General features: G+C 38.9%; 1 long non-coding RNA gene across 1 annotated transcript; it reads right to left on the reverse strand.

Annotated features, from left to right (window-relative positions):
• Positions 1-22: 22 nt before the first annotated feature.
• Positions 23-14,515, reverse strand: LOC104463417. Its single transcript, XR_727567.1, has 3 exons — positions 14,465-14,515; positions 8,612-8,682; positions 23-134 (listed from the first exon to the last, which is right to left on the reverse strand). It is a non-coding gene; the product is annotated as an uncharacterized LOC104463417 (long non-coding RNA).
• Between the last annotated feature and the right edge of the window lie 9,585 nt (positions 14,516-24,100).

Raw genomic sequence — 24,100 nt, forward strand, 5'->3', positions numbered from 1 at the left:
AGCAGGCCCTCCCAAGAGCCTTATTCTCTTCTCGCATTGCTTCTTTGCCACCGTCAGCTGATTAATATACCTCTTCACATTGCGAGCCCTCAGTAGGTCAGCTTTCATTGCTGCAGTTTCTTTTCCTTTTGAATCTAAATATAGAGCAAATCAGAGAGATTCTTTTACAACACGAAAACACCAATGCACGATTCCCTCTGTGACCTCCCTGATCAAGGCATTTGTCCTTCAAGAATCAGCTATGCATATGAGCACAGATATTGGAAATTCGTATTTGAAACAATTACAATTTTGAAATGTTCTTGAATGATATCTCAAGGGTTTATATAAAACAGTTCAGAAAAAAAGAAATCCTCATTCAAGTGTCCAATGAAATCTGACCCCTCCAGCTCTCTTCCCGTAACCTGTCGCAAGACACAGGCCCAAGGCTTGTACTACACAATGTACATTTATCAGATGGTATTAGAAAGTTACCTACAGCCATGGCACGTGATAACACATGGAGCTGATGGCTTATGTACCCTACTGAAGATAATACTGACTGCCTGGAGTCATGAGGGACTGGACTCAGTCGCTTCCAGTCCAGCATTACACGTTGCCATGCATCTCATTTGCAAATCCAAATTTCTTGAGCCTGATGTGAACATCATACAGTATCTCCTCCAGACAACAACACCGACCAAAGCTCACTCTGAATGGTCAGATGACTAAGAAAAAATATCTTACAATGCCACATCAAGACTGCACAGTATTGTTAAATTGTGAAGTTACATGAAGATGACAGTCAGTTGAATAAGACTTGGTAATAAAAGGTATAATGTTTGGATACTCTATATTCCAGCCTCTTCAGCTAATTACCAGCGCCTAAAAAAAAGCAGCAGCAGATAAAGCTCTGAAATCATTCCTGGTTTATATCTGCAGGATGCAACTGATTCATATTTATACATTGGTTTTATTTTCCTCTTCGTCAACGATAATACTCCCGCTTTTGCAGGCTGCAACTCGAGCTTGGTAGCGAAGTACCTTGGCTCTGGATTAATTGGTTGCTCAGGGATAAATATTAGAGAAATACTATACTATGTTTTCAAAATATCAAATGCTAGTAAAACCATGGAGATGAAAAGTGTTCTGTTTTCGAAACAGCTGCTGGAAAGAAACAACCAGACAGCCAGGTTTGTGCATGCATACACAGAAAAAGGAAATTTCTTACGAATGATTTAAAATAGGTATTTGAAACACATTTGTAATACATTAAAGTACCTTATCCTCTTAGGGCTGTTTTCATAATTTTATTTGTCCCTCAAAACCACATGTAGCTACTGCATGTGACTGTAGGTTTTGCCACTTGTATACTGAAGGACAACTCAAGGTACATGGAGCTCCATGAATTTCTACGTGTAATGTGAATACAGATACTCTCCCATTTCCCCTCCCCCGTATCTTTAATCTCACTTTATTCGCTGCATGTGTTTATGTACGCTGGGAGGAAACCTAAAAGACTGTTAGTTTTTTAAGGGCTAAGTATCACTTGCATCTGAGCTGGCACGTAATAGTGAACTGCAGAGATAATTCTCATTGAAGCAAATGATAAAATGAATTTACTATGAAAAAAAAAAAAAGCCATCTGTTTCCCTGGCATGTTATCTCCACAGGGAAGTCAACAGAGCATTTAATTTAGTGTTTCAGTTCCCTGACCAGAGGTACCAGTATTAATGAGAGAAAACAAGAACAAGAAAATGCAGGTAAAGAACTTAAGGACAAAATAGCTCTTCCCCTAAATTTAAAACATTTACAGCTAATACAAATACGTAGACAGTAGTTTAAAGTGAAGATTAAAACCCAAATTTCCCCTCCTGCACTTGACTCTAACATGATTTTTAAAAGTTCTCAATTTTCTCAATTGTTTAAATACTTTGGGCTCAAAATGCATACCTGAAAACCCACACTTTATCCACTTTTGCACATCTAGAGCGATTTCTGACAAAGTTCCCCATTTTCCTCTGCGTCACTCATAACCACCTTGATTTGAACTAGGCTAGGAACAGATCCTAGAACCCACCAAAAACACTTCTGAGAATGAATCCTCAGACCTAATTTTCATTCCTTTTCTTTTTTTGGCAGTTCTGCTACTTGGTCACTAGATACCTTAAACTGTGGTATGTATTCACATCATCTGTGTTTCTGTCAGGATGCTGGCCCTTGCAAACAATAGTCATGCCAACAAATGCCATACAAACTTTACCACCACATACCACAATGAACAACACAACACAAAAATAATATAAATTAAGACAGATACAAGACCACTTAAAGCACAAACTAAATTGTATTGCAGTACCTCATAAGCTATTCCTTCTCTTTATAAAAGCAGTATAAAACAAATATTTTTCATCTTAACTGTGAAGTTATTTTGCAAAAACCTGATTAAAACTGGAAGCACAAGTTTTTGTTCCTTTAAGGCTTCAAGAACTACAGATACCTGACACCTGGCAGCATGTACAGCAGCAACTCATCTTACTAGTCTCTGAAGGAGCTACACAAATGCACATTGTATGCATTTATGCAAGACTTTTTTTGAGAGTAGAGTTAAGCACATGCAATGCCTACTTAATGCTGTGCTGAAGTATTTAAGTAGCAAACATCAATTTAATATTTTCATATAAACAGTAACCGTAACCTGCTATATATAATTTACCAATCACTACAGACCTCTTTGAACTCTCAGGAACTTTTAATTACACATTTTTAAATGTAGTCCTGAAAAATTATTTGTTCAACTCTGCAAAAGCAGACTAGACTTCAAGAAGAACAGTTCACACTGTTCTTCTGCTGACCATGGTAGTGGAAGCAAAGGGAAAACCAGCTCTGTGGTCAGACAAGAGAATGAGTTAAAAAAGTCCTAAATCCCAAACACTTCAGGCAACAGATTTGAGGGAAGTGACTTAAAAGGGAGATCAAGGAGAATTTAGGCACTGATCATTAGCAATAAATAATGCAATGTCAGCCACAGCTTAGCAACACAAAAAGCGAAGCGGCAGTAAGGCAAATCTGAGCATGGGAATAAGTATGTATATACAATAAAATACTATCCAGCACATACAGCCTCTTCTCTTGGTCACTTCTGTCTCACCAGTCAGTCTCTTCCCTTCCTCTTTCATTGATGGGCATCTCTCCAAACCAACCGTGGACAAGATGCATTACCATCACTAGCACACAAAAGATCTTAGGAGGAGAAAGGCAACCCCTCTCTATGGAGCCAATCTGAAAAATCACAAATCAAAACAAATAGGCTTACCATGGCCAGACTCACAATAACTTTCACCTTCATCCACAATGATTCCCTCCTCACGTACTGCTTGAGCACAACACGCAAGTGCAACAGTACCTTTACGCTTTGACAAAAAGCTATGCAAAAATAAATGCTTATGTGCGTTTATCCCTGTGTGGAGGATGGAGGGGGAGGAATCATAACAACAGTTTTGTCATAAGTAAGTTATACGGCATCTGTAATGCTACGGAATGCAGAACTATCCATTTTACTTTACTCTAAATTATCATCTTGACAAAACTCACACATCGCAAACCGACAAGCCAAGTTAGCTTGGAGCCCCAGCTTCTAAAAGAAAAGTCCCTTTTTACAGCTGAACGTTCAAGCCTCTTCAGAACCACAGCACCTAAAAAGCCTACTCAGACAGTTCTGTTTCTATACCAGTTGTCAGCTCCACTTATAAACATAAGTATCTAGGCGCACAGTGGGAACACTGAGCAGAAGAAATCTTCTACTGCAACACAGCAGATCTCTTTATTATACAGAAATGTCTGCTTATTCAATCTGTCTCGCAATCCCTGCTTGAAAAGGACCAGTTTTCTCATCAGGGATGCCCTGGGGTCGATTACAATGTGGTATCTGAAAAATGGTCCCATCCCATCATTCAAAGGTGGCTTCTGGTCACGCTGTGAAGTCACATTATAAGGTAGAAGGCACAGAAATTCAGAAGATAAATAAACCAAATCCCTTTAGAGTGTTGGGAAAAAAAACAAACCTGTTGAGAGATTCATTCTGTTTTACCCTAAGACAAAATACCCTAAGAAATAGTGTTTTAACAGCAGCTAGTAAAAAAGGGATGCTCACTCAAATTCTTGTAGGATCCTGTAATACAATATCAGTAAGAGAGGAAACAAAAATGGGTTTGTTAAAATTAGAGCTAGTGTGTTTAAACAGTTTCTTATTCACAGTACAGCAAATATTTATTTTTTTAATTTAAAATCACAGCAAATTATTATAGCAACTTACTTTTGTTGCTATTTCACGATGCTTTTTTGAAGCCTCTTCCTTAGAAAAATTAAGATCTACTCTTGCTTCTAGAAACTCAAGTCCTCTCTCACTCATCCTACAAGGCCTGATCTGCATATTTACCCTCTTACAAACTGCTTTACTAGATCAAAATGCAGTAAACATTTTCAGATAAGTATTTCTAGTCCTTCAAAATCTTTAACACACAGATTTGGTAAAAAAAACAAAACAAAACAAAACAAACCCACACCTAAAATTTACCTCAAATTTGGTTCAGTACTTCCAGGGAATCCTTATCAAAAGGCAAGATGATGAGAGAGTTTTACAGTTAAAGATGTAGAAAGATGTGTTCCTTCCAACCAGAGCACATGTAACTGTAGAGAAGAGGACAGTCCAAAAATACCAATAGGAAGGAAAACCAAAGATGAATGGAAAAAAAAAAAAAAAAACAACAAAACCAAGACTCCTCCTACAGTCACTGCTGGAGTGACCCTGACTATTTTGGAAGAGGTCACATAGGAGGACACAGTTAGGAGAAATAACGCAGATAGACATACAGATCAGATTCAGCACTTCTGTGCAAGTGTAAATGAGGGAAGCAGTGTAGCGTCAGCATGCAAGATAACAGCTTCTATTTCCAGTGGCCTGTGCTGCTCCAAAAAATAAACCATCAACACCTCTGAAAACACTAAGGCTACATTAGGTTTCTGATTCAGCTTTAGCAATGACCAAAAGCAATTCTCTTGGCCACAGAAGTTATATCATCCACCCACAATAGGCACCATACTGCAAGCCTCTCAGATTATTTTGTGTCAACCTTTTAAGACATTTGACTCTCTCAGGAAGTCAAATGCAAAACTTACTGCTTAACATGAATCAGATCCTTTTGTACATTTTTGTTTGCTCTCCTACGCTCACATGCCAGAAGAATCAAGTGATAGAAATCTGAAAAGAAAAAAGACCCTATAAGATGCCATTTTTTACTACAGAGGGTTTAATACAAGGACGTTTAGAAGTACTTTAAAGTACTTTCTGCTTTTATTAGAAGGCCCTGACAGCTAAATATTTGCCAATAGATGGCACCAACACTAGTTAAATCAAGTGTAAAGAACCCTGTCCTTGCTGAGGGACAAGCCCTCCTCTACAACCCCTCTGGCCACCACCATTAAAAATGGATACTTTGGTATCACCAGATAAAATAGTAAAAGAAGTCATGCAACTGTAAGTTTATATGAGAAGTCATCAGTCTGAAATCTGGTCCTCAGGCTACTCATCATTTAATAATAAAGCACCTAATCTTTTTATAATCTAAATGTTTTCAGTTAGTTTTAGAGACTTAAAATTATGTCTCCTCAACCAACAGCAAAGGTAAGCAATCCCACTCAGGCATATTTATTGCTGGTCATGTACTGGCACATCACCTACTTTGCCTAGACAGTAGCTAAGCATGCACTGCTGCAGAGGATCGGCCACTCCTGCTGTGTTAAGCGCTCCTCACATTTGTTGCTGTACCTTTTTCTATTAGAAACCCTGCCTCAAGAAGCTCCCATGCTTCACACTGATGGAAGCTGAGCCTATATCCATGTACATATTATTCTACACTTGCTCTACTCTTACAGTCTGAGAGCAGATATCAGACTCGACAGACGGCTGTCCAGCCGAAGGTCAGTTGCTCTAGCTGACACCCAGGCACTAAAGAAGCAGTTACATTTTCAGGACCCAACTTTGCCACAGGAAGAAGGAAATAGACTATCTCTTGCCAGGCTGGAATTCGACAGACCGCTGTCCAGCCGAAGGTCAGTTGCTGACACCCAGGCACTAAAGAAGCAGTTACATTTTCAGGACCCAACTTTGCCACAGGAAGAAGGAAATAGACTATCTCTTGCCAGGCTGGAATCAACGCTAAGAGTTGCCCATGACACAAAAGGCAAGAGTTCATTTACTAGCAGGAACGGAGAGACTGTCACATACATCGAATGCCCGTGCTCACACACATTGTTACAGGTAAGCAGCAGGTACTGGGGGAACAGCTTAAAAAGACAGAATGAGATTGTGCAAACACATTTCTATTTTGCATGAAGCTTACATTTAGTTATTCACCATGAAAGCCAGATGTTGCAGGGGTAGCAGTATGCTGTGGCATCCAGAAAGGGAAACATCAAGACGTAAGTAATTTTGTGGTCTGCTCTACAAGAGTGCAACAATCTTGTACCAGCAGTGAGCTGTTCTGGGTTTTTTGTTGGCTTTGTTTTGTTTTAAGGAAGGCAGCACTGCTTTTTTCCTTAAACTTTTCTTCCTAAAATTCAGGAACATGTTAGATTCACTACCACATTAGGAAAGATGTCTCCACCTACTTCAGGAAAAACCAAGACACAAAAAAGCCTTCAGAACTAGATTTTAACCCTCTACAGTTTTGATAGCCCTCTTAAAGTTTCCTGTATTTAGACTGAGCCTGAAAATTTTTGGTAGGTGAAAACCTCAGCAGAATAACTGAAATAGATTAGAAATCTGCCTTAAATTTTTGTGAACTATAATAAGACTGTATTGTATGCCTCTGCTGGACATACTGTTCCACATGTGTCAAGCAAAAAACTGTCACCTTTTTATCCAGGTGCAATGTGAATAACCAATGGCTATTTCATAAATAAAAGGTTAAGCCACAATAGCCCCACTGGCTAATATAGCCAGCAGTGGTAATCGACTCTTAATTTATGTACAAGGTTGCCATAGGACTAAATTAATAATAAAAGTCAATACCTTAACACAAAACCTCAGTGCACCAGCTAGTGGAATTTCTGCTGGATTTTTTTTTAATACATGTAAAAGTCAAGAGCCCATAAAAATGCACAACCAACTTCACTACAGAGTAAGTGGAACTAGATCTACTTTGGCAGAATAAATAGCAATAATCTTTTAATATCTATTCTCCAGTACTAGGCATTTCTAGCTTCAGAAAAATATCTTCTGTTCAGGATTCAGAATAGTGGATAGTTAACTAGATAAACTCAGGTGAGACACAGGAGAGTGAGACAGCAATTAACTGTAGGAACCTAAACTGTATAAAAACATTCCCCAAATCAACTCTTGCCACAACAAAGAGCAATGGCAGCACAAATGGAAATACAGGCTTTAGCAAGATTGATTTTTCATAATGTACTCAGAGTTAACTTCCTTGTTCTCATTTTATTACTTTATGAAAGACTTTTCATTAAATTAACTTTCATCTGAGAAATATTAATATCTCTTTCTGTAATGTACACGTGAGCAAAAAACAGTGCCTACTTTTCCTTTTGCCTTGGTTTGACACAAGCAATTTATCCTACAGGAATGCATATCTAGTCCTGTTGGAGAATGTAAACAAAAGGTTTATTAGAGTTGACAAACTTATACTTTCAGAAACTTGATCACGGACCCCAAACTCTTCAGACTGCCCAAAGACTTCCCCCTCCCATGACACGTTTATTTTCTGTTTCAGCATTTTTCATTACGCTTGAATCACTTTTAAAAGCTTTCCTTTGCGATACAAGGAGCTAGAAAAGGACTTTTTTTTTTTAACCTGACAGATAGAGATTACATGAGAACCTAAAAGCAAGATCTTTTAGGTTTGTTTGTTTGCAAACAAACTATTTCACACTGTCCATTGCCTTTTCATTATGCTCTGATACACCTTAAGTGTATCTGTCCAAGAAAAAGTTTGGTCTGTAATTTTGCCATCACTATAATCTTCTGAAGGTATACTACAGTTGTGGCACATATTGAGAACCATAAAAGGCAGTATAGATACTAAATATAAGTACAAATGTAAAATGCACGTGCATTTTAAAAAGGCAGACATTGTCAAAACATTGCAGAGGGATTTAAGAGCACTCTGTATTGCAACACAACAACATAACACAACGAAAAGTCAGTCTGACTGACAATTATGCTTTATCATTCCTTCTTCTGTGTTTTGAAGGGAGAACAGACTGAGACTTTGAAGAATGGATTATATGAAAGAGAAAGAGGAAGCAAGAGTCTCAGCATACAAATTTGTAATGCCAAAAATCCTAGTTGCAGCAAGTTCTGAAAATAAATGCATCATAGATTTGACCTTTCTCATGATCCATCAGCTTAGATGAAGATGGTGTGGGGGATAATCACACCACTAGAGTTTCTGGAAGAATGAGACAAATGAAACAGAACTGAAATACTAAAGGCATAGCATTCCTAAAATCTGTCTAAAAATCCCACACACGCTGATTGCATATGTATGTTGGGAGTTCAAACAGCTTTTCAAAATGAAAACAACAGATGTGACTTAACAAAGTGGAATCTTACCTTTCTGCCTCTTCACTTGGGGAATATTGCTGATTGTGGTTGCCTGAACTATTTCCACTACAATCTGGTACCTAGTTTTAAAAACAGTAGGGGATAACGGTGAAGAGGGAGGAGAGAAAAAAAGAAGTTATTAATTTTTTACAATGTGTCCTTCATACACACTTAAGAACTAATAAAAACTAAAACACTTCCACCTCCTCCTCACCCAGAAACAGTCATTTCTCAATATGTCTGCAACCTAAGAAGCAGTGTGCATATGAAGTAGAAAAAAAAAGGTTATATTGAAACAAAAGGAAAACATCAAAGTAACAATAATACTGCCTCCTTCTCTCAACTACTGGCACCGCACAGCCAGTTAATAATGGTGAACACAATGTAAAGTCATGATCTTAACATTAAATATAAGTTTTCTGTATGAAACGAGGATGGCAGTTCAGTTCAAAAGCAAAGACCTTTCTGTTACATTTTTCTAGCTAATGCACTCAATATATACATGGAGCATATATAACTTTGGAGAAGAAAAAAAAAAAGCATTACCCTAAAATAAGTAAAACACTGAAGTACTACACTCCAGGAATAATTAAAACCTGTTTATCACCTAAAACTATGCTACATATAACGGAAGATAGCTAATACAGTTAGTAAACTGAATTTTAAGTACAACTAACCGTGTAACTAACAGACACCATGAATTCAGCAAAGAAAACGACTGTCAGTTAAATCTTTCATAAATGTCAAAGTTCTGGTCATAACAAACATTCAAACTCCTCTCAGTGCACTTACTTTGGCAGCTATCAATACAGGTAATGAACTAAGTATCCCAGTAAATTTAACTCATTCCTGCAGGGGTTCCCTAACCTCATCTATCAAGTTAACTCCTAGTTGAAGGCTGAAGCTTCCTGGAAAGTCTGCTGTTTCGATGGCTAGTTATTCTTTGTTTAAGAAAGAGTCTAGGATCGTTAAAATACATCCCCTTCTTCCATGTATACTTCTTTCACCAACATTGTTCAATTCCCCCCATTCCTCTTGCCTCCTATAACTCTTTTAGGATTTTGATGGCCTCTGCCTCTTTGTATAGACATACAGACAGCACACGTTCACTTACACTTCCAGAGTGTGGTTTTTTTCTGCAGTTACCTTTATTCTACCCAACTCCTTCAATTACTGAGTTGAAGCCTGAGAACCTGCTCACACAGCTTTAATTTTTCTAACACTATTCCTTTTGCCATGACTGTATCTTGGTTGTTTCCATCCACCACCGCAGTTCTTGCCGAGTCCTTCAGAGGAAGAACAGCCCCATAAGTGAGGGTAATATTCTGAATATGCAGAAATCCCACAGCTAATTCCCTGCTCAGACACAGACATCCCAAATGATTCTGGGCAGCTCACTTGGACTTTTGGTGCCTTGGTTACGTCATCTGTAAATGAGTTATAAACAACACTCATTCACCTCACTCAGGTGTTGTGTGAACGTTACAAATTTATCAAACAAGGTACAGACAACAAAGTAAATACTTCACATGGAAGGTAGTTTTCACTTTTACCTTGCAACTTTTTTCCTTCCAATTTTACTCGCATTCATTCATATTCATGGTTTTCCTGTTTTCATTATCAAAACCATAATACAGCATCTCTATTCTGTTCCTCATTATATTACCTTAATTAAGGGAAATGCTTCGAGTTAGATGCTAAAAGATACTGTTTAGTCTGTTCCCCCTAAGCACAGGGCTCTGGCTGTAACTAATCAATGAGAGTACTGTACAACACTGCACCACAGAAACACCACGACCCTTTCTCCCTGAAAGTCTGTTCCAAATATTCTAGCTGCTACATATTCTGTGCTGCTGGTGAGTAAACATCTGAGGAAGTTTTAAATGTGATGTATTAATTTTATTTTCAAGAAGTGAACTGATAAACTCGGCCAATCATGGGCTCACATCCACATTACTTCTAGCTTCCCACTCTTATCTCTTCCCCGTTCTTTGTTATATTCATCCCTTTTCCTCATTTCTTAAGTAAAAGATGACACAGAGCCAGCAATAATGTTCTTTCCTAGTAACAGAACATATACAATGCTGATCTTGAAAGCAGAATTAAAACTATCCACCATTTTTTTTTTACTTATCACTATTTATTCTCAGCTATGTTTTTAGCTCATCATGTGTTTTATCTCTAGTCTTCTGACAGAACAACGAAATTGCTTCACATTTGATGTGAGAGAATTCATCTTTCTTCCTTATCTGAAGCACACTTACAATTTATCCATGTTAACTTAAATCTGAGGGGAAATGAAGGTGAAATGCCACTGTATAACTTTTTCTTCTTGAAATAAATAGGGACAATACATTTTGTGGAAACTTGATAAAACAGGAATAAAACTCTGCCTCCCTTCATGATAAGCAACAACAAAGGTAAACATTATAAGGAGTGACTGAGAACGATGTTCATAGATCACCATATAACGGTCCCTTCTCCAGAAGATTTGTTGGCTTGGGTTTTTTCCCCGCCCCCAAACAAATCCAAATTTTCAGAAAGCAGAGGTATGAAAGGAACAACAACAACAAAAAAACCCCAAACCAAAACATCTCCTTGGAAATCAGCAAATGACTTTTTATGAAAACAAACATCGGCTCTCCAGACGTCCCTTATAAAAATGAAACAGATGTTTCCACAAAGCAATAGAGAGAAGTTCCGCTAAGAGACAGGGTGACCAAATGTTAGAGGCCCACTATAGATATTAAAGAACCATGAATTCAAAAGTATCTCTAAAAATTAATAAGTAGTTCCTGCATCACTTAAAATCCATAAAAGCAATGCAGAAAATCCATACAATATTTCTTCTTACAGTAACACTTCTAAGCAAGGGGAGAGAAAAGATTAAGGAAATCATGGTACCATAGTAGCCTTTCAGGGAGAGCTATTTGTAAGGCAGAGGCACGGTACACTTGCTTCCACGGAGATCCAACACATACAGCCTCCCGCTCTTTTCTGATTTCCTGGCCAAGAACAACAACACCCTTCACCCACAGGTTGCCACTGATCCAGCCAGGGATCTTTGCCCTACCCACCCCATAACAAATACCTGGTTCTAACCACAAGAAAGCCTAGCAAAACTGTTAATGAAATCTGTCTGGAAGGGTGCCTTATGGGACTTCTCTCCTATAATGTCATGTGCATACACCAAGGAGCACCCAGGAGTCCAAGCTTTCTTGACTACAGTCTGTCAAGAGGGGGAATTGTTTATCAGTGCCTCATGGCCTCTTTCATTGAGAAACACATCTTATGTTTATTGTAGTAAATAGGCAGTAATTAATCTCAAAGATTAAGCATGGCAGGGATGTTTAAAAAAAAAAGTTTCCCAGCAACTGCAGTGCCTTGGGATAAATTTCCCTCAAAGCTAAGCCTACACAGAAAATTGTTCTTACTTATATCTGTTCTTTACCAAGATGTTACGTGGCAACAATAGGAGCAATAGGAGGAGGCTTACAGTTCGTGAATGCCATGCACTTGCTTAGAACAGGCACAGAATTTTTTTTTTCCAAATAAAATCAAGGAAAGGCATTTTTGATAAACAGAATATTATTACCCAGAAGAATATCTAACTGGGAAACATGTTTAAGTACAACATGCTAGTAATTTATTTGTTGTAGGAAGAGAATGGGAAGCATTCTCCCCACTCCTGTCACTCTGACAGACTCTAACTGTGTTCCTCAGTGGTAACTGCACAATGGCTTGTTTCCTCTTTAATTCCTCCTTTATAGATTTTCCTGTATTTCGCTATTGTGATTTACAACCTGAAATATAATTTAATTTGTTCATCTAAAATACCACTTTTTTTTCCCCATTCACATAGGGACCACTGTTTGATTTCCTTGACATAAATCTGTAAACTTTCACTAGTAAATGATGAAAGCTTTGCAAAACATACTGCATAACTTTGAGATTACTACAGGTTGGCCCATCTCTCTCTAGGTGCTCCTACAGTGCTGAAGAACAAACAGAAGAGGAATCCTGCTTCCCACAGGGGAACGCTTTTTAACCACCTTCCCAGAGACTGGCCCTATACAAACAGAGGAAGGATGAACACTGCCTCCAAAATCAAATACTATTTCTCTTTGAGAGGAAGACACATTTTCTCAGACTTTTTCCATTCAACTACTGATCAGCTCAGACTGATCAGCATTATGAGGGGTGTAAAAACATCTCAAGGCAATGGTATCTGGACTCCACAGGCTAGAAAGGAAAAACCTAAGTTCAGCCAAAACCACATTATTTCATAAAGCAAGTCTGCTATCTGATACTAGAGAACACAATTTAAAGTGATCTGCTAAAAAGAGACCACATTGAGCATTAATGTGCCTGAACAACAACAACAGAAGAGTTAGGTTTCTTTTGATACAAGTAGATCCATTAGTGTGATTATGCTAATAAATATGATGTCAATTAGGTTTTAGACAGAGTCTAATAGAGACTAATTTCTGCTCTCAGGAAAGACACACTGGCACAGAGTAAAGAACAAATTTTACAGCAGATGAACAATAAGTAGCCAAGCAACAAAACCATTTCACCATCACCTAAAAGCATCTTCCTATCTCAGAAATGCAAGTGGCTTCAGAATCAAAGAGAATAACAACAGAAAAATGTTATTTATGCAGCCCACGTACTCCATCACTGTAAACCATCACTTGGCCTGATCAAGCCAGGTCTAACAGAAGGTCTGGGTCACAGCAGATGACAAAAGTGCACCAAATGGGATCAATGTGCTTGTGTCTTTCAGATGTTGCTGCAGCCATTTAGGAAGAGAAAAAGCTGACCTGCAGCAGCAATTGAAGGGAGTCAGGGAAGGGGAAAAAATACCAGGTCTGGTTGGTTGCAACAGATTAGGACAAACACTCTGGAGATGGCTTAAAGAGTCCTCCAAAGCTTCGGAGTGCTCAATAAAACCAACTCAAGGACATCTAGGGAGATCCTACAAGAGTAGTATCTCTGCTCCTTGCTTCCCAATCACTTGGTCCTTATCCTTTCACTTACATCAGAAATCAGAGGAGAAATAGTTCAGCTATAAAGATAAGGCAAGCATAAACATCTTGTACTTGGGCAAGCAGACTTGAGATGCACACACTATCTCATGTTATGATGAAAAATGGAAGGAAAAGGATGATTTTTGTGAGGGGGGAATTAGTATGAAAGTGAACAGGTGCTACTTGCATTAGAAAACAGGAACATCAAACAAACTCATGGTATGTAGGAGCTCAGTGGGTTTTTTTGGTCTTTAAGGAATTCTTCAGAGTTCATTAACATATTTAAGAAGGATGCAACTGGGAAAGACCTCCCCGCAACAGTCCAGGAAAACCTCGGATCCAGTGGTAAAATGCGCTGGAACTCAAACCCCTCTTTCCAAGTCACAGAATCACAGCAAGCTGTTCTGCACGCCCAGTGTCCATAAGGTCACTATGGTTCTCAGTCACCAGACCACCACAGCCAGCCGTACTTCATAAAGATAATAAGGACATAACTACACATTAGTGTAAATTCAACATATTTCATCTAACTCCACAGAGGCAAGCTGTAAAGAAGGGTCTGGTATGCCTTTCAACAGTACAGTCATTTCCAGTATACTACTAAGTGGAATTTTTTAACATTTTCTGCCACTGAACTAAAAAGCTGACTATATTAGAGATTTAACAAATGTTGTGGCTTATCATCCTTACTGCCTCTGCTTCACCAAAAGAAAAAGAAAACTAAAATTGAATTTAAAACAAAAAAAAAATCACAATTCATTCAAATCTCAGTAATGGGCTGGCAAAAGAAGCATGTTTAGTTTTGAATGAGCTACAGTGAAACATTAAATACCTCAGTTGTTTCAGGAACTCAATGTCAGAGCTGCTGTTAATGAGCTTGATGAACTCCTCATAAGAAGGAGCATATGTATAGTCTTTCTTCTGATGCTCATTCATCTGTTCTCTGTACTCCAGCTGGCTGAGTAGCATTCGGTTAATGTAATCTGGATCACTCAGCAGTTCCACCACTGGTTTCAATACTGAAAAATATTTTAAAACAAAATCCTTATGCTGAAGAACAACTGCTGTCCTGCAAAAGAAAATTGCAGATAAAAGCGAAAAACAAATATGCAAGTTGATAAAAATACAAAACCAGTGTTCTGGACTACATAGTACACTTGAGGTTGCATGTACCTTCTTGACAAAACTGTTAGTATTCTATTACACAAATTGATGTACGCTGACAAAGCTAAGCTCTATTTGGAAAATTCCAAGTGTTTTTGTTCTTTCTGCTATGTGCCTTGAAGGCTGTGACATTACAGCCACTATAAATGAAAATTAAAAGTAAACTGAACCGCATAATATACTTGAGACTTCATAGTTTCTGAATCTGCCTTCAGTGACACAAAAAATGACTAGTGTATTTATAATCAGGTTAAAGTGTAGTTGGTAAAATAAAAAGCAAAAAAGAAACCCCTCTATTAAAAAAAACCACACTGCATAAATCAAAGTCTAAAAAAAAAAAATAAATCTGGTATCATGACTCAGTTATAATCACATCCTTAAGTCTGTGGACTCTATGTATCTGACTAAAATATAAAAGGCCACAACTATTCATATAATCACTAAAAATGCAAAAGTGTTCCTCTGTGAGAAACAATAGAAGAATGGAATGGACCAATTGTGTTTTATCATGAAAGGTGCTAAACAGCCTGGCATGAAGTCTGGAGAGTCAAGTATATGCTTGATTTTGAGACTATAAAGTGTCTTACTGGTTATCACAAATTAAATTTCAGAACTTAAAAGCAGAGCATCACGACTTCTAAATAATGAAGGCTATAATTACTAACATTGTACAGGTGCAAATGGTTAATCATCTCTGATCTTTGATCTACCTTTTGTTGCAAGTATTTCTGCAAGGACTATGCGCAAGCTGACAGACTGGACATCCTTTGAGGGTAGGAGACAATACACCAGAATTTGAGAACATTTTTGCAGGAATCTTACTTCTTCATCAGAGCTCCTCAAGCATGGGTGCAACAAAAAAGGTCTCGCTGGATCTTCCTGCCTGGGGAGTGGGAAAGGGGAGGAAGAAAGGGAAAAAAGAGTGAGAACTTACATACCACTTGCATCGCAATTAGTTGCTAATTGATAAAATATCCAAAATTCATTATCAGATAAATAACTTCAGTAAAGAAACATTTAAAACCATATATATTTTTCAAATCCTGCTAATTTTTCTTAATGATGCTAAGACACATTTCCAAACTCCTTTGTCCTATCAATGTTTTCACCTGCTGAAATAGAAATACAGTATTTTAAAACTGCATCAAATAGAGAGAGCCCAGCAAGTGAGAGGTAAAAGTTTCTCTGAATAAACTTGTTCCATCATTGAACTTACAGGGAAGTCTCGTCCAGTTTTTCTGAACAATTGATGAGAAAAACTCAAGAAACAAATGCATTCTTGTAGGGCAAACTAGTTATAGACCTGAACCTTTAAGCAGAGGATTTGAGATCATATCTAGTTTAAGAAACAGGTCTACCTGTTAGATACTGAAGTTACCATCCTTCCTTTGTTACTGGCAAATAAATCTCCCAGTGAATAACTGGCCTGTTTGACCTGACTTTTCCTAGAACAGCAGTTTTTAACTTGCCACCTGCAGGCTACATCAAATTGGTCTGTGCAAGATACCCATAAAAGTAACAGACTTGGCATTATCAGCCATCTACACTGTAAGTGAAAACCAATTTAGAAAAAGATTTTTAAAAACCACCCACAGATTTAGAAAGAGGGTAGAATTGTGCTGGCAAACAGACAAAGCTGAATTGACTCCCAAAGCGCAGAGAAACTTGGCCAGACAAGTCCCCTCAGTAGTTCGGCAAATGAGAACCAACCCTATTGTTACCAGTATCAGTGGGGTATATAAAGCATGAAGCTGGAAAGCATGAAACTGTAGGGGCTCAGCATGTGTGGGCAACACCCCTGTGCACAGCACACTTACCCCAGAGGTGGTGAGAGACCCTGGACTTTAGGCTCTGCTCAGTCTTACAGGTCTGAACCTGCAACTTCCAAGTCACCTCTCAGCCAAATCAGAGATTTGGTGAGTCACCTCTTGGCCAAATCAAGCAGCAACACTTGCTTGGATCTGAGCATCTCAGGCATGCAGAGATCACAGAGCCATTCAGAGAAGAAACAAGAGAACTTGCCTCAAGCCGAGTCCTCTGATCAGTAGGCTGAAGCTAGAATATGCTCATCTTTTATACTAATAAACCACCACAGGAAAAAAAAATAACTAGGGAACAAAGTCATAGTTTTCCTTCATCACTGAAAATGCTTCAGACTCAGGGTTCATCTTGCCTGCCTTTGGTGGATCCAGATCCTTGCTTCTGGCTAATTCTGGTTCAGCTTCAAGAAGGAGCAGGAGAATACTCTCAGCCTGCTGGGGAAGGCATTCACTATCATCCACTCACTAACTGCAAGGGTTACGCAACCTGGACACTAACGGATGGAGGAAATCCAAATCTTGCTGGTTTTACAGTGAAGGAATTAGGCTCATAACTTAAAGAAAGTACATCAGGCCTGGAGTTAGGACAGGCATAGCGTGCTATGCCATACAGTAATATATCATACTAATATGCTTCTTTTCCTGCTACCAAACAGGCAAATAGGTCCTCCCTGCTCCTGGCAACCATGGTAGGTACATTTTGGGAAGATGGCATGATGGGAGTCTTTCAGAGCTAAGAGTGATGGAGAGGTTGTGCCTCTGCTGCAGCATGTGGCACCGGGTGGGTGCTGTGCAGCACTGAACATGCACAGCAACGTGCTGCTGGATGAGCAAGTCCATGACAGAACAGTCTGTGTTGTTTACAGACTCCCCACAAACTGCTCTTCTGATTACAGCTCTGAAAGAAACAGGGAGCAAACCTCCCCTGCCTTGATTTTGTGCCCAATACTGACCAGTTCATCTCCTCGCAAGTGCCATTGGTTTTCTGGACTTCTCATAATATGTTTGACTGGATGTACCAAGGGAAATCTTTAGTGCAGATCACAGCAACACCTTTTCTTTATACAAAAATAGCTGTAGAAGTAGAGACAAGGTGCACTAACAGTTCTTTCATGGCCATGTGCCTGATGTACTCCAAACACAGATTTACAGTTTAACAGCAAAGTGACCATGCCAGTGGTTACAATGAGATAGATGCAGTGTCAACTGAGAGGCATCACAGTAATTGCCAAAGGCAGCCAGAACTGGTCTTCAGTAGAAGGCTCTGAGATGTCACAAAGGCTCAGATCTGTCATGTCTCATACCAGTGCCTTGTCCCATTGTCTGGAATGTCTGCTTCCTTCCCAGAGCTAGAGGCTGCTGTCCTGACTAGAGTCAACCGACCATTACTCACAGAGCTGCTCCAAGCTATGAGCCTCCGTATGTGAAAAAAGTGATCAAGAACTGTACACAGTCAAACCAAAAGTTTGTCAGAAGCAGCATTATATATCAATTTAATTTTGCAATTCGGTCCAGGAGGGAGCAAATATGTTGGAATAGTAACAATACTCTAATAATAGCCCTAACTCTGTTCTAATAATACAAGTCATTTGTCTCAAGGTGACAAAATTAGTATTTTTTAATTAATTTCCAGAACAGGAATGTAAAGATGACATTTGATTTCAACTTGACTGGAGCCTCTTACTCAATCTCAAATCAAATGTTTTGTTTTCAAATGTGTACCATGCAGGGGGTTTCAACTGTTACAAGTAAGAGAACTTGGAAAACAAGTTCCTTGGAACAGCTTGGATGTAAATACTCTGTTCTTCTGAGGAGCAGTGGTTTATGAAGATAATGTGTAGTCTTCATTATCAAGCAGCACAGGTGGTGCAGCTGACTAAGCTCAGAAGGCTGTTATCTTGTTGTTAGGATCTTTTCCTCTCAAGCAGCCGAATACCTAGCTATTTTCCTCAGTGCATTTCCTTTCCTCTTGCATACTCCAGACACACCCTACAGCCTTCTCTACACCGCATCAAACATCCCCCATCACATCCTCTCCCTAAAGACATTCATTATTTATCCAAAACCAGATACGTCCCAGGCAGACTACTGGCAGACAGAAAGTCTGGGTCATTTATGTACAGCCACCTCTTACTGGGGAACTAAAGTCTTCCTCTTCCAGACAGGTTGGTCCACCCGAAGTCAACCACTTAGAAACACAGCCAGAAGCACACATAAAATGCTGACACACAGAATAACTTACTCTGAACATCAGTTGGCTAGCAGCAGACTAACCTCTCCTAATGACTGATTCCTGTCTATTAACAACGATACACAGTTAGAACTAAAAGCAAGTGGCGATTGCTTTTCTTCCTGTTCACAGACAAACCCCATCCTTTTTGGGCACTCTTACCTTATTCGTGAGACATCCTGCATAGTGATTAGATCAAGCTATACTTTAATAATGTGCAAAGCACAAAACAGAGCCATAGAGCATATAAACTTTCACTAAACTGAGACTACTCTTCCTTGCCTTCAGTATCTCTCTACAAGTCTCCTGAGGAATGCCAGTCTGTTTGGGACTGCAAACACCCTGGAGCATTAACTGCACCTATACTATCATCCATGCAAGAGAAATAATTTCTCATAGTCTTTGTCTCCCTATTGTGCAAATTTATTCCCAGACAACAGACAATATATACAGCTTGGCTGAGCTGGACCTATGCCAGGACTTTCTGATACACAGTCAACAGAACACAAACGGAAAACAGAACAGAATAAACAAATAGGCAAATATTTGATTCTTACCCTTCTCATTCACCTAATATGCTCCTGCCTACAGGAACACAAGGCCGGAGCAGAGTTGCATACTCTCCAGTTGACAGGACAGTTAAGAAGAGTTTCAGTTTTTTTCTGGAGTTATCTCCATTATATAGACATGACTCTCTAGAAGTAGGGTTCATTCAATTGTTTTCCTAGCTATAGCGTACCTAAACTGTGATCTAAAAAGCAAAAGGGAAGGCACAGAACCCCACCAGATTTTTATGAGAAGAACAGAAAAACAAAGTCTCCAGGAAATTCAACTCTAAACAAGCCTTGGGTATCAGTGCCAAGAGTTGTGTCAACAAATCCTGCAGTTTTCATTGCTATTTGGGCAAGAGGAATAAAGGCGAGACAAAGCAGGAGAGGAAGCTTGTGGTGGGAGGCTTAACAGGTACAAAGTAAATCAATATGCCAGTGGTAAAACAGACAAGATCCAGGCTTATATCCTCCTTTGCATTCATACATGAAGTATTACAGTTCTACTTGCCTCAATATAACCATTGATCAGTTTGCAGGGAAAATACATTATGTGTCAACGAAAGGTCTGCCCAGAAAATAGCATCCCTTGTAACTCAGGCTTCCTCTTCACTGATACCCATAAAAAAAGAGAAGTAGTAAGCAATCACAGAAGTATTAACACCACTGCTCAGCTACTGAACCATGTCCATTTACTATCCCGGAGCAGCAGCTAAGTTGTCTTGATCAGGCATATTCTTAAGGCTTGATATAAAACCTAGATCCTCAACTCTGCGGGAATATGATCAAGAGTAAAGAAAGGTATTGTTCATTTTGCAGAGATCAACAAGAAAAGCAGAAACTTAACTGCAATCTGCATGCATGTACACAAAGCAGAGTGCTGCTAGTGTCTCTCCAGTGTCAATAAAGATATTAATCACTATTAAATAACTCAAATAGTAACACGGGCATAATTTCTCTTCCTATCCAGTTTTGAACATGTGTTATTAGGACTGTGTGGTTGGATTTTCAAAATAAAAGGTCACTTAGTAATCACAGAAAACTCTTAACTACAACTGCATGCAGCTATTTTTAGAGAGAGCTTTGAAAGTCCAGCCAATTATCCATGAATTCTGAGCACAACTGTGTGCAGTCAACCAATATAAATGTGGCAATCTAGCAAACTGTTCCAAAACAGGCATGATACAAGCTTTGTAAACCAGGTTCATTTCAACTGCTTTAGACAACAGAAAAGTAATGGCAAGTAGCAACTTAATTAATTTGTGTCTTCTTGAACAATCGAGATTGAATTAATAGTGACATATATTGGTGTATCAAGATGCAGGTGACTTCAGTGATTTAAAACAGTAGACAGAACTCTTGCTTTACACAGCATGTTTACAGGTCCTATCCCTCTTCACTCCTCCATGAGCTACAAAGCCAGCCTTAATCTTCTGTAAATTTATTTTCCATAATTTTCATTTTATTAAAGCTTTAAGCCTGCTCTGAATTTCTAACTTCATCCAATGCTATTTCATAGTGGCAGAAGGTAAAGGGATTTCCTTCAGCTACCCCCCAAACTAGTGGAAGATCAGGCAGGGGTCTGTGAATACAGATCCTTTGTACCATGTCTGTTCCAAGCAGTACTTTTCTTTGGGACCCAACTGACAGCTACTGTAACCATTCCCTGCTCTGAGATTGCTTCATGCAATTACTGAATGTGTATCATCAATACCAAGACTTTAGCCCTTACTGCTGCAAACCTGCCAATTGATCCAGCACTTTACAAAGGAAAGCAGAACAACAGATTTGCTTTGGTAATCCTGAAGACAAGTAGTTAAAACATTACCAATATTATAGAAATATCATCATTTCCTTCCCATGCTATAACTAAGCAACTCTGAGCTAGTATCAACACCTCTTTAACAACAATTCCTCATTTCTCAGGAGTGCAGGACCCACTGCAGTTCCGTTATACTGGATTATCATGAGTGGGCTTCCAGGTTTCCCAAAGCAAGGACCTCACAGAAATCTCTCTTCTTACCTGGACCTACTCTAGATAGCCTGAGTTTTAACCAGGAACATCTGGTAACTCCCTGTATTGTAAAGACTCATTACAGTCAGGAGTATTAAAAGGCACCTGGTATTTGTGGTAAGGTATATGGTCTTGACCCGAAGCATTGTCTTTATTTTTATATACTCTCAACCCCCATGATGGCATGGAAGAACTTAAAAATTAATCCTAAAAGGGGTGAAAAAATTAAAAGTCAACACCAAAGTTATAATTTACAATGCCCATGTAACTTGGGACTTCGCAGGTTTGGTGTTGGCAATACCACCAGTACAAGGGCAGGAAACCCCAAAATAAGTACGCTCATTAGGAGACATTCAGGACCAGGAACTTAATGATGACACACAAGATAAATCTGTCTGCTTTGAAAATAGGAAGTAAGCAAATAAATAATTTCCAAAACAATAAAACCCCAAAGAGTTCGTAAAAACATTAACGGCAACACTACAGGAAATTAAAGACAAAGGACCCTTATATAAACCAATCACAAAATGCACCCCTCAGGCTTGCTATTTCTGTAATTAGTCTTTCAAGAGAGAGTCTCAGAGTTACATTTACGTCTCAATCAGTGCAATTGTGAGCTGAAGAGCCCATGCAACTCACTCTAAATGACTTTCATCAGTACATTCAAGGCTCACCATGCACTTTCATTAAACTGATTCTGAGAACTACCAGAACCACATGCACCCCTTCATCTGTATTGCCCTCAGCTCTCTAAGCTTCTCGACCATGCAGAAAGACAACTGCTTGAACTTTCTAAGAAATAAAAGAAACAAGTTTAAACCTTTACAAGACAGCATCAAAGACACCTGAAAAAAGTACCTAGCAAAAAAACAACCCTCCAAAAACTAACCACACCAAACCCAAAAAGCACAACAAAAAAATAAGGACAAAGCCAACACCAAAATGTCCACAGCCACCATTTTTATCAAGACACATCAGCAAGTTTTAGAAATCACTTTACCTAGCATTTACTGTGAGGATAACCGTATCATTTATACATGTCACAGTTACCTCTTTCAGGAAAAAGTATTTGACATGGCACGTTTATAACAGACCCAAGGAAGGTACGAATGGCTTACAAGCTGTGGTACGACCATATCAGCACCAGGAGGTCCTAATGCTTACTGTGGTGCCTAGGTAATAACCATTGACAGGAAACCACAACTTCCCACACTGAAGTTTGAAGGCAACAGCAAGCTTTAGACTTGGTCCTACCCATGAGTAACATGCTCAAACCTCAGCTTTTTTGTGACTGTTTTGTTCTCAGCACTTTCATACAGCTGCTTCCATTGCATCGAACCTCTACAACTTCATACTAACCCTCTTGACATTCCTTTCCAGAGGCTGAGTGTGATAAGCAGTTCTTGGTATTCCTGGTTTGTGGGTGGCAAATGAAAATATAAAAGAAAAACAAAAACTGTGGGAGGTGTTTAGTAGCTATCCTGACAACTTGGATGCATCAATAGGATTAACCAAGTTGTATCTGAAGTGCTTAAATTCCATTTACATCAATCTGCCCCTGATAAGTTTCTGGTGGCAGCACCTTTTATTTTTACTGAGTTTCTTATCACACTACATATTGTAATCACAAAAAATACAACAGTTGTATAACCTACACATGCAAAGGTATTCACATAGGCCATGAAAATTAAGAACTGAGTTGTCGTCTCTCCTTACCCTGCCAGTAATACATAGAAAACAAAAACAAAAGGAGTATTATCAAAACATGCACAATATGAACTTAAATCCCCAAATTGCTTGTCATACTGATCACTCAAACAGTTATTTCCCCACAGCATTTCACCCCCATGCACTTCCCTAGAGCTTTGAGCCCTTAAATATGGGCTCCGAATCAGCACTGGGAAGAGCCTGCAGCCCCCATTCTGCTAAATCATGACTTACACTGCAAATCCAGGCATACACATACACAAACACTCCTGAGCATTGCGTCAGATGTAGTGTAGCAGTCAAATTGCCAGAAGCAGCCTGCAACACCACATATCCATATTTGCAGAAACCAACTCTTCCCCCACCTTTAGGATCAAGGTGCCCCAGATGTAGGTTAAGTAACATCTGGAATCCAATGCAAGATCTACCACAACATGCACACACCTTAATTTCTTCTTTTCTTGAATTTAAACACCCTTTAGTTTATTTTTTGGCTTTATTTCCTACACATCAGCTTACATACAGCTGGCATCTATCACAAATACATTAAACCTATCTTCTGCTCCAGAACAGAAAGAAGTGTGAATGGTAACACACAGACTGGTCACTGACAGAAAACAGTTGATCTTTTTTCTCTGAAGGAGTGTTAAAAATATGTGGATCTAACTGTAGGCAAGACAACGTCATAGTATAAAATGCATAGTTGAATCTGAATGACCAAAGCATATTTCAATTAGAATAACTGAAATGCAGGTAAATGCAGACATGAGCCCAAATTCCATGCACAATTACACAAATTGTGCATTCAGATGTGAGGACTGCATAGGCTAAGAGATCCCATTTGCAGTTACGATTTGGGAGCAACTCCAGCATTTAGTGGACAGATGACCTTTTTAAATGGACAAATAGAGCCTTGCCAAAAAGAAAGTTCATGGAAATAGCAAGACAACCTAAGCAGAGAAAGAAAATCCAGCTAAGAATTTTT

The sequence above is a fragment of the Pterocles gutturalis genome, unplaced genomic scaffold (assembly GCF_000699245.1).
Source record: "Pterocles gutturalis isolate BGI_N339 unplaced genomic scaffold, ASM69924v1 scaffold47552, whole genome shotgun sequence".
Classification (NCBI taxonomy): Eukaryota; Metazoa; Chordata; class Aves; order Pterocliformes; family Pteroclidae; genus Pterocles; species Pterocles gutturalis.